Source organism: Suncus etruscus, chromosome 9 (genome assembly GCF_024139225.1).
Source record: "Suncus etruscus isolate mSunEtr1 chromosome 9, mSunEtr1.pri.cur, whole genome shotgun sequence".
Classification (NCBI taxonomy): Eukaryota; Metazoa; Chordata; class Mammalia; order Eulipotyphla; family Soricidae; genus Suncus; species Suncus etruscus.
The window spans coordinates 24,334,381-24,350,254 of record NC_064856.1 but is presented as its reverse complement, the minus strand read 5'-3'; positions in this window follow the sequence as shown (position 1 = coordinate 24,350,254).

The following is a 15,874-nucleotide window of genomic DNA, read 5'->3' as shown; positions in this document are numbered from 1 at the left end:
GCAGCAATGGTACTTGCAAACCAGGAGTTCTAAGGGCTTGGAAAGCAGTCCTGACCTGGATGATAATCAACATGGGCCAATCATCACTGGAAACTCCAGATGTTGGTTCTATGTAAGTTCCTGGGGACAAGACTTGTACCCCAAGTATTTCCTTCCATTTTAGTTAAACTGAGAACTGGGCCAGGTTTAGAGTAAACAAAAATGGTTGGAACAGTTTTTTGTGCCCTGTGCCCCACCACTAGGTATTCTGGTCCCCATCATAATTTCTCTTGCAATACCCTTTGATCTGGGCTCTCCTACATTCCCACTTCCTGCTCTCCTAACCCTCTGCCACCTTACAGCACCCAACTGTTGTTCTCTCCCATTCTGGACTGTGGGTGTTGGCTTCATGTCTTGGTTGTGTTCCCTATGGTAGATAAAACAGGTGGTTGAAATGAACCAAGTAACAACGAATTGTAATGTCCCTGGGCGCTCAGCCCTAGGGCCATGCTATGTGTCTGATTGCTGTTTAGTAATCATTTTCAGAATGCTGGGAGGTGGATGGAGTATTCCAAAGTGAACAAGCTGAACCTGAGGAGACACACTGAACCTGAATGTGTAAATTTGAGTGTGTTCAAAAGTGTTGGTGACCTGTTTTAATCACAGGAGACAGGCAGGCAAGAGGTTTATGCATCTGTGAAATGAGCCATTTTATGCCAATCCTCACATAGGAGCCAGTCAGTACTGCTTGATCAATTAACCCCAAGCCCTTGCCTTCCATCTGTGCTTGGATCGAGAAGTACAAGTGGCTGTGAACACAGAAGGGGACCCAACACTGGGCAGCAAGTGTGCAATGATTGATGTTCCCTGGAGAGAGGGAGATCAAACTCAACTGCACCCCTTTGTGCTACTCATATGTGTGCTCTGTCCCACTACCCCACCCCAGAGAGAGGCGTGGGAGGAGTAGGGGTGTCAACTATAGCTTCTTGCCTGGGCCACTAGCCAGTTTCATGGGCTGAGACAGCCAAAGGCTGTTGGGACTCATCCTCTCCAGCCACTGCTCAGCCTCCTGGCAGGGAAATGAGTCTTGATTTGTGCCCACAGCCACCCAGACACCTGTCGAGTGGGGAAAACAAGCTGTTTAAATGAGGATGTCTGGACATTTTGAGTAGGCTTGTGTCTGAATTTTTTTTTCAAACTTGTTTTCAAAGTAAATATAAGAGACTAATGGTCGCCAGGGTCTGAACTACTATAATAGGACACGTTCTTAGGCTGCCTTGAGAGGAGGCTCTAAAATCAACTGGATGCAAACCTGGTCCCTCCACTTGTCAGCTGGTAGCTTTGGATGACTCATTTAGCTGTCCTGGAATGCAGTGGGGATAGCATTAGTAGTTAACTTAGAACTTTGTGGCTAATTCCTGGGACCATGTTTCCTCTGAAACATTGGAGAGGTGTTGAGTGGATGGTTCTGAATATGATCGCTCATTTTCTGTCTCCTTCGCTAGATTAACAGCTCCACTAGGCCTGTGCTTCTGATTGTCTTGTTTACTGCACAACTCTCAAAAGTTGGCCTGGAACCTGGTTTGGAAAAACAGTGAACTGTTTCAGAGAGCAGAGAAATGAAGTGATGTGGGGTGTCATGTAGTCCCCTAAGGGGGGGAACTGGTAGGAAATAGACCAAGGTATCTGACCTCAGCCATCCTGTTTCTGCTTATTGAATTGATCAACCTTCTGAACAGGGTTCCAGGGATTATTTGTAGACTCCTGGTGTAGACAGGTCTTCTAGGACCACTTCCTTGCCCCTGGAACCACTGAAGTGGTTTTGTGGGGAGCAGACCAGGCCAGCTCAGCATGAGATTCGTGTGGCAGCAGATGTCATTGGACATCATTGGGTAGGACTCTGGCAGGCTAAAAGGAATTGAATGGGCCTCTGGGTACTTTCACCAGCTTTCACCAGGCTTCCACCTGGGTACCATCCCAGTCTCAGCTCACAACCTGGGTGATAATTTAGCTTGACCTCAGTTTCACGATCTGTGAAAGGGAAGCCGTCATGCCAGTCCCACAAGTTGTGGGGTTGGAATGGAGAAAGGCACCTCAGATGTCTAGTGTGAGGCTGCACAGACATTGGTTTCAGCCTCCCCTCCTTTCAGGGTCACTGAAAAGGCAACCCCTCATTTTCAATTCCACTGGAAAGAGACAAAGCACTTTGTAGACATCTTTATTTGGGAGCACTGAGTGATGGACCCACAATTCACTGTGGGACTTCAGTGATTATTCCTGAATATGTGGCATTTTTAGGCTCCTGCCGCTTCCTCGCCTGGAAAGTCATGCTGGCACCAGCATCTGACAGTCCCTGTAATTACCTTTCAGCAAACCAAGTTGAGTTTGTTTTTGTGCCCGAGGCTGGTGTAGCTGTGCTGCCCCTCACCCTCCACACCCCCATGGGGCAATGGCAGCTAATGAGAATTTATGGGACAGACTGGGGAGGTGAGGGCCATGGTGGTCTCCCTTTCTCTCAGACAGCAAAATGGTGTGCAACCCCCCCCCCCCTATGATCACAGTGACTTTATTATTAAAATAAATAAAGTCTGGGGATACACACTAATGCTGGGCTGCTGACAACCTATAATTCTCACCGCGGTGGCAAGATGTATTTTTCTTTTAGAGTTTGTTAAGAGTGATTTTCAAGGGGAGGGGGTGCTGTGAAAGCAGAGGCTCTGAATTAAGGGTATCTTTTTGACTCTGTGGGGGCAGAGGAAGGAGCCATGGCAGGTTTTGTAACGAATGGGGTTGTGTGTGTAGTTAGATTGTTAACTCTTCCATGAGCAACAAGATAGTACACACACATACACACATTTATTTATTTATTTATAATAATGCTGGGCCTTATCATATACATTTGAAACATGGGCTCTTCCATTGAATTATATATATCCAGGCCCACAGAATATTATAAAATCTTGTTTTGGTTTTGGGTCACACCCAGAGGTTTACTCTTAGTTCAGTGGTCAGCCCCTTTGGGAATCAGAAGACCATATGTGGTACCAGGGATTGAATCTGGGAGGCCTGCAAGGTAAGCATCTTACCTGCTGCAGCTTCTCTCCAGTCCCACAGGATATTCTCCGTATCAACTCCTTAACCTTTAATAATCTATTCCTTCAACCATCTATTTGTCCAATTCATTCATTCATGAACTCAATGGGTATTGGTCAAATGCCTTTCTTAAGATTCTGGTTACAATATAAATAATAGTAATAACACCTGCAGAGGTGTAGTATACTTACTACAGGCAGCTGTGAATCTACTTTGTTGGAACCTGAATTCTGAATAAGGAGGGACGCCACTTTGTAAAAGCCACATGTTTGGCTTCTTAGGTTCTGAGCAGAGAGAAACACCATTTTGTAAGGACCACATGGTGTGGGCTACAGAAGCCTATTTCCATAGACCCCGCCTCAGTCTACCTGGCTATACCAGGTAGCCTATCAGGGAAGGACAAAGGAATAGTAAGAAGATACCCCTAGACAAGAGCCAATCGTTTTAAGGATCATCAGAAAGCTGGAACCTCCCTATATCACTTCCCTACATAATCCTCACCATGACCTTGGGCAGGGCTCATCTCCTTCAGGGGATGCCCCTGGCTGACCTGGCTGGGGAATCTTGTTGGCAGACAGATTGAAGTGTTCAACTTTATTCCATTTGTGTGGTCTTGTCCTTCTACTCTGGAACCCTACAACTTTAAATTCTTATATCTCTACATACTTTAGTATAATCACACTTAGTTTAAAGCTAAGAAAATGGAGGCTCATGAAGATGAAATAATTTTCCTCACATTTCATCTTCATTCACATCAGATCCAGTGGTTGAATTAAGTCATTTGATTTTAGATTCTGTTGCTCACCAAGCCCCAAGAGTATCTGGTCCACATTTTAAGAGCCAAGCTTTGTGGGATACAGAATGTAAGTTTGACAACGCTTTATTCTGCAATAGCAAGAGTAATAATAATAATGATGACATGAATAGTAGTTGCATGTATTGGGCTCTTATATGGTAAATTCTAGTTTACAGGCTTGTGAGTAGTAACTACTTCAGTTTTTATATCAATCCTGTGATTTTTTTATTAAATGTCAATGAGTCACCTCTTATGATAGGACAGAAAACAGAATAAATTTGTCATCTTTCTGGAAGTTTCCCTTTAACAGGGAATGAATTTGACTGCAAATAACTTAAAATCTATAGGTTAAATGATTTAAGAAAAGAATCTTATTAATAAGAAGACATAGGACAATAAAATTTGGTGTGACAAATTAAAGATGCCTCCCAGGACTCAGATCAAGATTTCTACTTTTCTCTTCTTGGTATTGTGTTATTATAGTTAAATTTGTTATTTATGGTTGTGAATGGATAAAGATAGTAATACTGTCTGATTTCACTTGTTTGAGGTATCTAAGGATTCAAATTCATGAAACTAGAAAGTATAAGGGCTTTTTACAGATACTAGGCTGTGGGGGTGTGGGGAGTTAATGTAAGAGAAGGGAGTTGTATTTAATGGGAACAGAGTTTAACTGGGGAAGAGAAGAAAGTTCTGGAAATTAATAGTGATGATGGTTGTATAACAAGGTGAATGTATTGAATTTCCCTGAAAGTACACCTAAAACTGACAAAACTGGTCAATTTTACATTGTATATTATTTACCATAGTAAAATATATTATACAATTCAGTGGCTTTTAGATTATTCAACACCACTAATTTTAGAATGTATTTAATCACTGTCCAAATAATCCCATACCTGAGCAATAATTTTTCATTCCTCTCAGAGTCCCTAGGACACAGAAATTCACATATCTTATAACACCATAGTATTAAATGCATAAAATAGTCAAATACTAGCATTTCCTTTTAAAACAAATAGTACATGAGGCAATTCATTTATCTATTTCTCCTTGGTGAGGAAGATGAAAGTTCATGGAGCTCTTCACATTCTTTCTCTAAATTGCCATTTTAACCATCCACATTTGCCTGCAAAAGCCATCTTATCTGGGTTTTGATGAAATGGAAAAGGTCAAGTGTGGGAATCAAATCAATAGTATGAACCATGGTGAGCTTTTTCACCATCTTCACGATGATGGTGACTTATAATTCTGTAATAATCAGGATAGAAGAACTGAGCTTGCTGAACCAGGTGAAAACAAGGCTCAGGGGAAATATTCACAGGGCTTTAATGGATAGGAAACATGGTATCATCAACCCAAAGGGCATTTTGTAAATTCACATTTGGAAGATATGGACTTAGAAGCTATGTCTGCTACTGATTTGCTATTATGCTCTCTGAATATCAGCTTTTACTCTAAAATGGAAATAGTTACAGACTAGTATGGCCTAATACATATTATACATGTATATATAATATATTTTTAAGGAACATTCCCCAATTTTCAGGGGCCACCAGGAATATATCTGGTAGTGCTGGAAGGCCAGCATATGGTACAAGGCATTGAACCTAGGGTTTTGAACATGCCAAAAATAAGCTCTATCACTTGAGCCATATTTCCCTGACCCCCACATTGATATACTCCCACAGAGGGGCAAAGCCATTACTATTATTTTGCAAAATATTATTTATTAAGTCCATGCTGAAGGATAAGCCTTTGCTAGTCATGAAGAAGTCAATTGGAAGAAAATAGAGAACTTAGCTTTGAGAAGGCAGATGGATGAGGCTGTGACTGTGACACAGAGTGATACAGGCTGTTTTAGTAACAGCCACTGAGAAAGCCATTGGTTTTTCAATGGGGGACTCTAGAAGTCCTAGGGACAATCTCATTCAAGGGATCCTTCAGATTGTTTTTGGGAGGGCTTTGGGTAACATGAGGGTGTGAAGGCTATTTCTAGTTCTGTGCTTTGGGGATGCTTTCAGAAGTGCTCAAAGGAACATGTGGTGTTGGGGATTGAATGTGGGCCCTCAGCATGCAATGCATGTGATCAGCCTTTTGAGGTCTCTCTAAAATTGTCTTTAAGGGTGACCCAGTGGTCTTCAAAGGAAAAGGAAACATAAGTTTTACAGGGGATAAAATAGTGGTCCTAGAGGCAGAGACATGGAGATATAGTGCTTTTAGGGAAAAGAGAGATATTAGGAGAGGTTGGGGTGGTAAACTTGGGGCAGTACTGATAGAAATGGTGTTGAGATTCAAGAAACTCACATTAGGCCTTTGGGCATGGGTTTAAAAGACTTGTAAGGCTTTCAGATAATGATATTTGGCAAAACTCTGAAGATGATAATGGGGATAATTTTCCTGAAGGTAGGAAGATTGAATAAGAGGTAAATCACAGTTTTAGGAAGGGGAATGAGGCTGGGCTAGTGTTGGAAATACACAGGAAACCAAGTAAAAAAAAATGGAGAAGGTGCAGAGCAGCCTTAATGGACAGGGGCATGTTGAAGATGAATTTTTCCAGAATTCACAAGTTGATGGTGACAGAGGTGGCCCAGAATGCAAATGCAGTTAAATCAAAGACACAGATCATGAACTGTGTCACTTGGGCAATGCTCTTCCCCTGAGTGAGCCTACTCTGACTTCTCTCAGGCCAAGATGCTGGCTGGTACTCACTCCACTGTGTAAAGAGTGAATCAGATCTCAACGGTGAATTTGCAAACTGGAGGCCTGCTTGTCGGTCAGCATCTGTGTAACACTTAACTTTCAAGAATAATTTTGAGCACTGTTGTAGGTGTTTTGAATTCATCAGAGACAAGTAGATTAAAAAGAAACAATCTTGAAAAGGTTTTAAAAATGGAATTAATTGCCATATTTTAAAAACCTAGTACTTAAAGTCTGAATTTGTTTTTTGGGGGGTTGTTTGTTTTTAAACAGGAAGTTCTGCCTCTCTGAGTCATTATTCCCATGGGAAGAAATAGGCTGGAGTTGAACAGTAGACAGTAGTGATGATACTCTGGGATTAGAGCATTTCTCACTACTCTCCACTGCTAATCCTACATGCTTCTCTCATTTACTATATTACTTGTATTTCCAACACTGAGTTTGGTTCAAGTCTTGGACCAAATAGTTAACTATTGAATTTCAGAGGCTAGAAGCATGTAGACCATATGGGTTATTCTTGCCATTGTAACGAGGATGTGTCTTGGGGTGTTTTTCTTTGGGTCACTTTTAGCTGATACTCTTCGGGCTTGCAGGATTTGATTGCATGTAGTCTTTAACTCTGGCAGTATCTCTTTGATGATGTCTTTGACAGTTGATTCTTCCTGAAGATCTCCTTCCTGGGTTTCTGGGACTCCAATGTTGTTTCTGTTGAGTTTATCAAAGACTTCTTTTTTCATCTGTTCGCATTCCTTGAGTACTTTTTCCATTGCCTGTTCGTTTGTCTTAAGGTTCTTTTCCAATTTCTTCTGTTGTGTTGAGTTTTTCTGCATCACATCTTCCAGTACTCTGATTCTCTCCTCAGCTGCCGATACCCTGTTGGCGAGGCTATCCATTGAGGTTTTCAGTTGAGCAACCATGTTTTTCAGATCTGTTATTTCAGTTTGGAGTTTTCTGATTTCTGTCTTTGTGTTCTGTTCAGATTGATCTATGCTTTTTTTGAGTTCTACGAACATCTTCCATATTTTTATTCTAAACTCCTTATCCGAGAGGTTAATCAGGTGGTTGGAATTTATTAGGTCATCCAAGCTTTCGTCTTCATTCTCTGTGGATGGTGTTTGCCTGCGAGATTTCCCCATTGTCACGCTTGTAGTGTGGTTTTTCCTGCGTGTTGTGGTGGGATTCATTGGTTAGAAAGAGTGTGTGGCTTCTGCTGCCTCTAGTAAACAAAGTGTGTGGCTTCTGCTGCCTCTAGAGTAAACAAAGTAGAGTAAACAAAGTAGAGTAAACAAAGGCACAGCAGGGCGGAGCCTCCACAGGCCAGAGACCTCAGCTTATTGGACAGCGACCCCCGCAGCCAGAATGTACTTACTGGGCAGCTTCAAAATGCAGGTTTTTTTTGTTTTTGTTTGTTTGTTTGTTTGGTTTTTGGTTTTTGGGTCACACCCGGCGGTGCTCAGGGGTTACTCCTGGCTGTCTGCTCAGAAATAGCATATGGGACGCCAGGATTCGAACCAACCACCTTTGGTCCTGGATCGGCTGCTTGTAAGGCAAACACCACTGTGCTATCTCTCCGGGCCCCAAAATGCAGTTTTTTTTTTTTTTGGGTGCGCTCCCTAGGCCTCTGACGAAAACTTCAGGGATTCAGAAACACAGGCAGACAGGCGCAGAAGAAGTTTCCCTTTGGGTTAGTCTTAAAATAGTTCAAGATCTGTGAGAACGGAGTAGTAGGCATTGAAAATGAATCTGACACACAGAGCCCTTTCCGGCTATCTCACCCTATCCAAAGCTTCCTTGAGTGTGTCCATTTCCAGGGCTACGGATACTTGCTCAATGTTCCCCTACATCTCAGTGTCATGCAGATGCTCATGCAGATGCTCAAGTTGTCAGGAGTTATGCCCAGCAACATGGACTTTTTTTTTTTATTGCTTTCACAGTTGTATTATAACTGCAGATAGCTCAAGGATTTGTGCATTCTTCTCAGCCATATACACCAGGGCAGTGGCCAATGGGCTTGGGCATGACCAGGGGCTGAGTGTTGGCATCAGTTCCTGGCAACAGTCACTGCATGTTTTCCCACCAGAGCATACTCACTGTCCTCAGGAATTGCTCCATTGCTTACAGTTGAGGGAATTTTCCTTCTGTTATTTCCTTCATTATTGCGTCTCCTCCATCTGTCCTCTTTACTCCATCTAGAATTCCAAAAGCGAACTTACTGAGACTTCAGGAGCTATTCTGTTTATCTTCTCTTGTTTCATCATGTTCATCTTTTTTTTCTTTTCCTGAGTCTGAGGTCATTTCTTACAATGACCTTCCACAATTTCGGGCAGATGCCTATCCATTATTTGGCCACCACTGTATCCTACTATTTTGAGGATCTTACTTGCTTTTTCTACTAAATGTGTTTTCTTATTTTAGGGCTTTTCTTTCATAGAGGTAATACTTGTTTTATTTTGCGTTGTCTTGTTTTGATGTTTCATTTTGGAAAGATTTTGATTTACAGAAGAGGTACAAAGATTACAGGGACTTCACATAAGCCCTTTGCCCAGATTCCACTAATGTTGACATCTTGCATTTTAGTTTTGGATCTTATTGTATTTTGGACGTATTTTTCTAAAGGTTTCTCAGATGTAGATGCAGAAATACATTTGCAGAGACATCATGAAATTGGCTGTTGTTTTTACCACCAAGTGTCTTCTTATGACGGGTGATTTTTCTTTATTTTCTTTTTCTGTGAGAGATTTATGTTTGCCCAAGACTGAAAAGGGTTAGGCAGATATTGTAAGATTACTGTTCATGAGAAAGAGAAAGAAATAGATGGTAGAGATAGAAAGAGAGAGACTTTGTGTGTGTATGTGTATATTAAAGTGAGGCACTATTTAAATTTGCAATTTAAAAGTTTTGTGTGTGTTAAATTGAGACATCATTTAAAGGTCCATGAGTGTGTTAAAGTGGAGGTAGAATCTAAAAACTGAAGGGCTGTAGAGATAGGTTAGCCTTGTTAACCTGGCTTTGATCGTGGTATCCTATATGGTCCCTGGAGCCCACCATGAGTGATCCGTGAGTGCAGAGCCAGGTGTAAGTTCTGGGAAACTTCAGTGTGAATCCCCCAAAAATAAAGAAGTGTGTGTGTGTGTGTGTGTGTGTGTGTTTTGAAGTGGAGCCTAAAGATGAACTTGAAGTGTCAATAGTTTTTCTCAGAAGTGATGTCTGGTGCACCAGATAGATCTGAGGAAGAATAGACTGGGGGGCCCGAAAAGATAGCATGGAGCTAGGGCATTTGCCTTACAACCAGAAGGACGGTGGTTCGAATCCTGGCATCCCATATAGTCCCCCGTGCCTGCTAGGGGCTATTTCTGAGCGCAGAGCCAGGAGCAACCCCTGAGTGCTGCCGGGTGTGACCCAAAAACAAAAAATAAAAAAAAGAATAGACTGGGAAAAATTGGCCACTGTAGAAGGTGCCTCACCCAGGAACTGGAGCTTAGTCTACCAAGAGACCAGTAGAGGGGAGAAGGGGGAGCCAAAGTTTATTTGCTCTTTGCTTGCTAGCCCTTGATCTCTTGGTTAACCTCAGAGGGCAGAGCTAGCTCTGCTGGTCAGGGAGAACCTTGGAGAAAAATGATGCAGATGTCGGTGGGTGTATGCTAGACTAGTACACAGGGAAATAAGTCAGTACTGGGATGGCTGGGAGAAGTCGTGGGCTTTTCTTGCTATTCATACTCCTCCTAAGGACTAATATTTGCCCTCTACCCAATATCTCCTACCTTCTTCTCCAGGCTGCTCTTAACTTTCCTTTTCTTTTTCTTTTTGTGGGAGGAGAAAGCAGAAATTCTTGTTCTATTAGAATTTTCTTCTGGGAGCTCACCACAAAGAGTGGTGAGTACAGTTAGAGAAATAACTACACTAACAACTACCATGACAACGTTAATGAGTGAGAGAAGCAAAATGCCAGTCTCGGGGTTGGAGAGATAGCATGGAGGTAAGGCATTTGCCTTTCATGCAAAAGGTCATTGGTTTGAATCCCGGCATCCCATATGGTCCCCGAGCCTGCCAGGAGAGATTTCTGAGCATAGAGCCAGGAGTGGCCCCTGAGTGCTGCCGGGTGTGACACAAAAACCAAAAAAAAAAAAAAAAAAAAAAAAAAAGCCAGTCTCAATTACAGGCAGAGGGTGGGGGAAGAGGAAAATGGGGGCATTAGTGGTGGTAATGTTGCACTGGTGAAGGGGGGGTGCTCTTTTTATGACTGAAACCCAACTACAATCATATCTGTTATCATGATGCTTAAAGATATTATAAAAATAAAAAATACAAAAGCTGGTAGAACTTTAGGAAGACACAAGAACCCTAAATGAGAATCTGGAAAAGCCAGGACTAATGGATTTATACAGGGTTTTTCATTCTCAAAAGTAAATATACATTCTTCTCAAGAGTACACATCTAGGATAGATAACATTTTGGGACAGAGTTTAATCTAAAAAATTTACAAACATAATAATCATACCAAGTATCATATCAGACCACAATGCCACATTGATAGATTGAAAAAACAATTTTCTTCTGGATACTGTGTGGATGGGGCTTTTCCATAGCTGGTGTGGAATTCTGAGTGGGCCAGCATTTCCCCATGTTGGGTGTGAGTCACACAGTCCCAATAGACATTCCACAAAACTCAAGATTTATGAAGAGCACACAGCCTTGTTATCTAACATGGGGAGAGCATCTTCCCTTCAAGCATATTTCTAGATTTCTTTTTTGTTCACTTCTGCTTGTTGGGAGAAAAGAGATTTAAATATGAAGACTCGAACTGGCATCTCAAACTGCAAGTCTGACTTATTCCCCAATGGTATTCTTTAACACATTATCTTGGGGGCATTTGAACTTATGTGTATTTAATTTAATAACAGTTCTAAAAAATAGCTGGAAGAAGCAGCTGCATTATTCACTTGGTTCAAAGACCATTTATGTTTCCCCAACATTAACTTCCTGTACTTAAACTGACAAACCCCAGATAAATGCAATAATTTCTTCACATTTCACCATGATCAGCTCTTTACTTCTAACAGCAACAATTGTATTTCTCATTAACTTGTCCACTGCTGATCCTTGGAGTGTCTGAATCTTTGAAAAAAAATTGTAAGAAACTGTCATCGCTACTGTATAAGGCCAGAGAAGTAGAAAGATGCTGTGGTTTTTCTCAGAGATAAGGATGCTGTTGGGCTGTGAGCCAAACTTTAGTATCTCCCTCCTCTGCTGTGGGTGCTATCTCACACATGCTATTTGTCATGGATGTTTCTTGGGCATGTGGTGTAGGAGAGTAGGGGATGGGCTTTGGAGGGAAGATTTAGAGACAATTGGGATCCAGAATGCAGGAGGACAGCCCAGATTTAAAGCTAAGAGTTGTGGGTTGATCTCATTTGACTTTACAGGTCACCACTGACTGAGGTGGGTGTCAAAATGAGAAACCCAGGCTAATTACCATGCCAGAGTGATGAGTAGTTGCATTTTCTTGAATGTTAGAGATAGTACAACCTTTTGACCATGCCTTTTTTTTTTTTATTTCTGGGACACAGAGATAGATGGTATTGATTCTCATATCCTCTTGTAGTTGTGTGTAGTCATGTAATTTATTCTAGCTGATAGAACGTGGATGGAATGATGGGTCTCCTGTTAAACTTGCCCACAACAGCCTCCTGTATGTGCCATTCCTCAGGCATGGAGACCATGGAAGTTACAAGCGAGGTTTCCAGATGAGACAAGAAGGAAGTAGACATCTGGGTCTAGGATATTTGACTTGATGCACTCCCATAATTTGAATTAAAATATTCCCCTAGTTGTCTGAGACCATGATGAAGGTTACATCCCAATATAACATAAGCTCATGGGGCTTGGGTGGGCAGATGTCCTATACCTGGTAAAGAGGGAAACAGAAAATGTCCCAAAGATCCTGCAGGGTACTATAGTAGGTATTGGGAGCCTGCAAAGGGTTTGGAAGCCCAAGTTCTAAGAGTGCTGGTGGGGTGGGGGGAAATGGAGGACAGTGGGGCACACTCTCCTGGGACATAAGATCTGTACCATGTCATGGCCCCTGAGAAATGTGCAGATGTGCTAGAGGCAGAAAAAGTCATATGAACGGGGTAGGGTGGGGTGCTCTACTGGGCTGTCTGGGCAATGCATTACCCAGTGAAATTCTTGTCATGACTGTTAGAGGGCAGAACTGACCAGCTAAAGGTGTCCCTCTCCATAGCCTGTCCCCATTATCCCAAGATAGTCTGTGCTGAGTCACACCCCTGGACCCCCATCTCTTTCCTTAATTTCGGACAACATTGAGGACCAACTTCAGATAACCCATGGCATCAGCTGGACTAGTATTGCTGTCTGGCTTTTGTCTTGGCTCCTTCCTGCTGCCTGTTGCAGGGAGAGATCCCAGCAACACTGTTTCCTCTTCCGGTTTCAGGAACACGATCCCTACAGAAGCCAATCTGCCACAACCTCCGTGGATGGTGTCTTGGGACACTTCCATAATGCCTCTGGGTTAACACAGCCTCACTTCCTCCAACCCTGGGGCGGGCTCAGGGTTTTGTCTGAAGAGGCACATATCCTTGATCTTTGGGCTCTTACTCCATATAGAGATGCTCACACCTTGAAAAGTTTAATAAGACAGAGTCAAATCAAGGGAACATCAGAGTCACACTCCCCACTCATGACCATGTGTTATTGAGTTGAACTCAACTGCTCATTGAGTTGAAAGTCGTGCTTAAACATAGTTACCTTAAACATAGGCAGCATCTTCCTGTGTATCCAGATACCATTCACTCTTGCACTTTTGCATACTCATTCATGCATTGGCCATGACTCCTATCCTCCTTCTTTCTTTTCCAACTAATATTCAATGAGAACTGTGCACCAAGGCCAGTCCTGGGCACATAGAGGCATAAGATGCTAAGTTCAGGGCCCGTCTTCTCCAATTGCCCAATGCAGGGGAAAAGATGGGTGAAATATTGGGTCTAGGATAGTGGGAAGGGAAGACAGGGAACTCTGGAAACCCAGAACCCAAAGGATCATGCTGCCTATTTCTTTCGAGAGGAATAGATGGTAGAGTCTTCCTTGAATAGTAGATTAGAGTTCTCCAGGAGGTCACTGGTGCTTATGATGAAGGAAATGACATATTTGAGCTAAGTAGAGAGATTAATCCTTGACAAAAGATTAGGAAATTATAAAGTGGAACCGGGAGGGTGGACTGGAGTACCAGGTAGTTGTTTAGATTTTTATACTATGCCTGGTGTGGTCAATATAGGGGCAAGGAAGTTAGACACTGCTTGGAGAATAGACAGTGGATACTTGAAGCAAGGAAAGTGACTAGAAAGATGGGAGAGGCCCCAGAGGGGCTTAGGAGGCAGAACTGACAGAACTCGGTGATGCTAGTATGGAGGATGAAGGAGCAGGGCATGGCTAAAATTCTTTGAGACTTTCTTGGGCGCCTGAAGACACCTTCTATCTTAGAGGGGAACAGTTTCTGCCTATGACTCTCTGTGCTCTGAGCATTTTAAACAGGTTTGTTCTTTCTGCTCCTGTAAGTGACTTTACATAAAGTGAGACATTGGGTGCTGGAGTCCCAAGTCTGCTTGTACATCCACTTGGCACATGAACAAGTTGTGAGCCAGATGTGGGCCTGTACATCATGCCTTTCTGAATTCCCCCATCCCTACCTGGCAAGCACTTCCTGAAACCTGATTCTGTCACTCAGTGAGTGGGGGAGAAAATGAATCCGAACAGTTTAAGGCTAAAGCCTGGAATCTGGATCAACTCTTTTGCCTCCTTTTTAAGAGAAGTTTAACTGCTCAAGATTGGGGTGGGTGGGGAGCACATAGAAGGTCACTGAGGTAAAAGACTTGTTCTGGAATAATTCTGAGTGAAGTCAAGACTAGATATATGTATGTGATGTGTGTATATGTGAGTGTGAATATATGTACCCACATATGAGCAGGTGTGTTGTGTGTATGCAAACATGTATTTATATGTGTGCCCCTGTGTGTCAGTGTATTTATATGTGAGTCTGTATTCTCATGTGTGAGTGTGTGAAGGGTTATTGTATATGTGTACACATGTACACGTGTGCCCTATGGTATGAGTGTATGTGCACATGTGTGCTTATGTGTGTGTGTTTGTGTGTGTGAATAAATAATCTAGAGTCTGAGTGAGATAAAGCAGATATGATGCCAAGACCCTAGTACACACCAAGTCATCATTTACCTCATGTTCTCATGTCCTGTGAAGATGCAAGCCCTTTGTGCTCGCTGCCTTGATGGGAGCTGATCAACTGAGCCCACCTTTCCAGCGCTGTGCTTGGCTTTGATCCCTGAAGATAGAATTTGTTTCCCCATTTCTGCTCCTCTCTGTGAGCCCCCAGGCTGGTGGAAGGTGTCCTGAGAACCCCCTCAGCGCTGCTCTTAGCTCTGGTCCCTCCTGGGGATCCAGCCCCCAGAGGCAGCTGGGCTCCAGCAGCAAACTGGACATTGTTAGCTGCTGGCTTTCTTTCTTTCCTTTTTGCCTCAATTTCTTTGGCCCTGAAATGGAAAAGATGGTCTGTTTGAGAGAAAGCATGGGAGGGTGTGGTGTAGCTATTCGAATGTAGCAGGCGAGCACCCCAGGGATTCAGGAACCCCTGGAGAGACCCTCCAGTTCTCCCAGTCTGTGTAGAGATGTGGAGCCAACCTGAGAGGAATTGCTGCTCCAGTGAAGTGTCTGTCACCCTCAACTCCACCCCAGGGAAGTTCCTGAGCTTTTTGGAGAGGGAACTATGGAAAGGGCAGAGAATTCTAAGAATGTGTGTGTGTGTGTGTGTGTGTGTGTGTGTGTGTGTGTGTGATGTGTGTGTTACTGCTTTCATGCCCACAGACCCTTAGAGGAGAGGAAATAGGGGCCCTCACTTAGAGGAAACAACAGCCACTTCTCATCAGGGAAGCCCCACCAGGTCCTGCTGCTCTTTATTTCATCCTCCTAGGCTCTTCTGTTTCCCTTCTCTGTCTCTATATACTACCTGCTTTTGAACAAAATGAAGGCTTAAAAAAACATGTTGTTTGTCTTTAGGCCACACCTACAGGTGCTCAGGGATGACCCTTTGCTCTGTGATCAGAGATCATTCTTAGAGGTAAGAGTCCTGCCTGCCATACTAGCACTGGTCCTTGAAAGGTGTTTTAATAAAAAAAAATTATTTTTCAAAAAAATTGTGGTAAAATACCCATAACATCCAACTGATCATTTTAACCATTTTAAAGTGCACAACTCAATAGCATTAATACATCATCATTA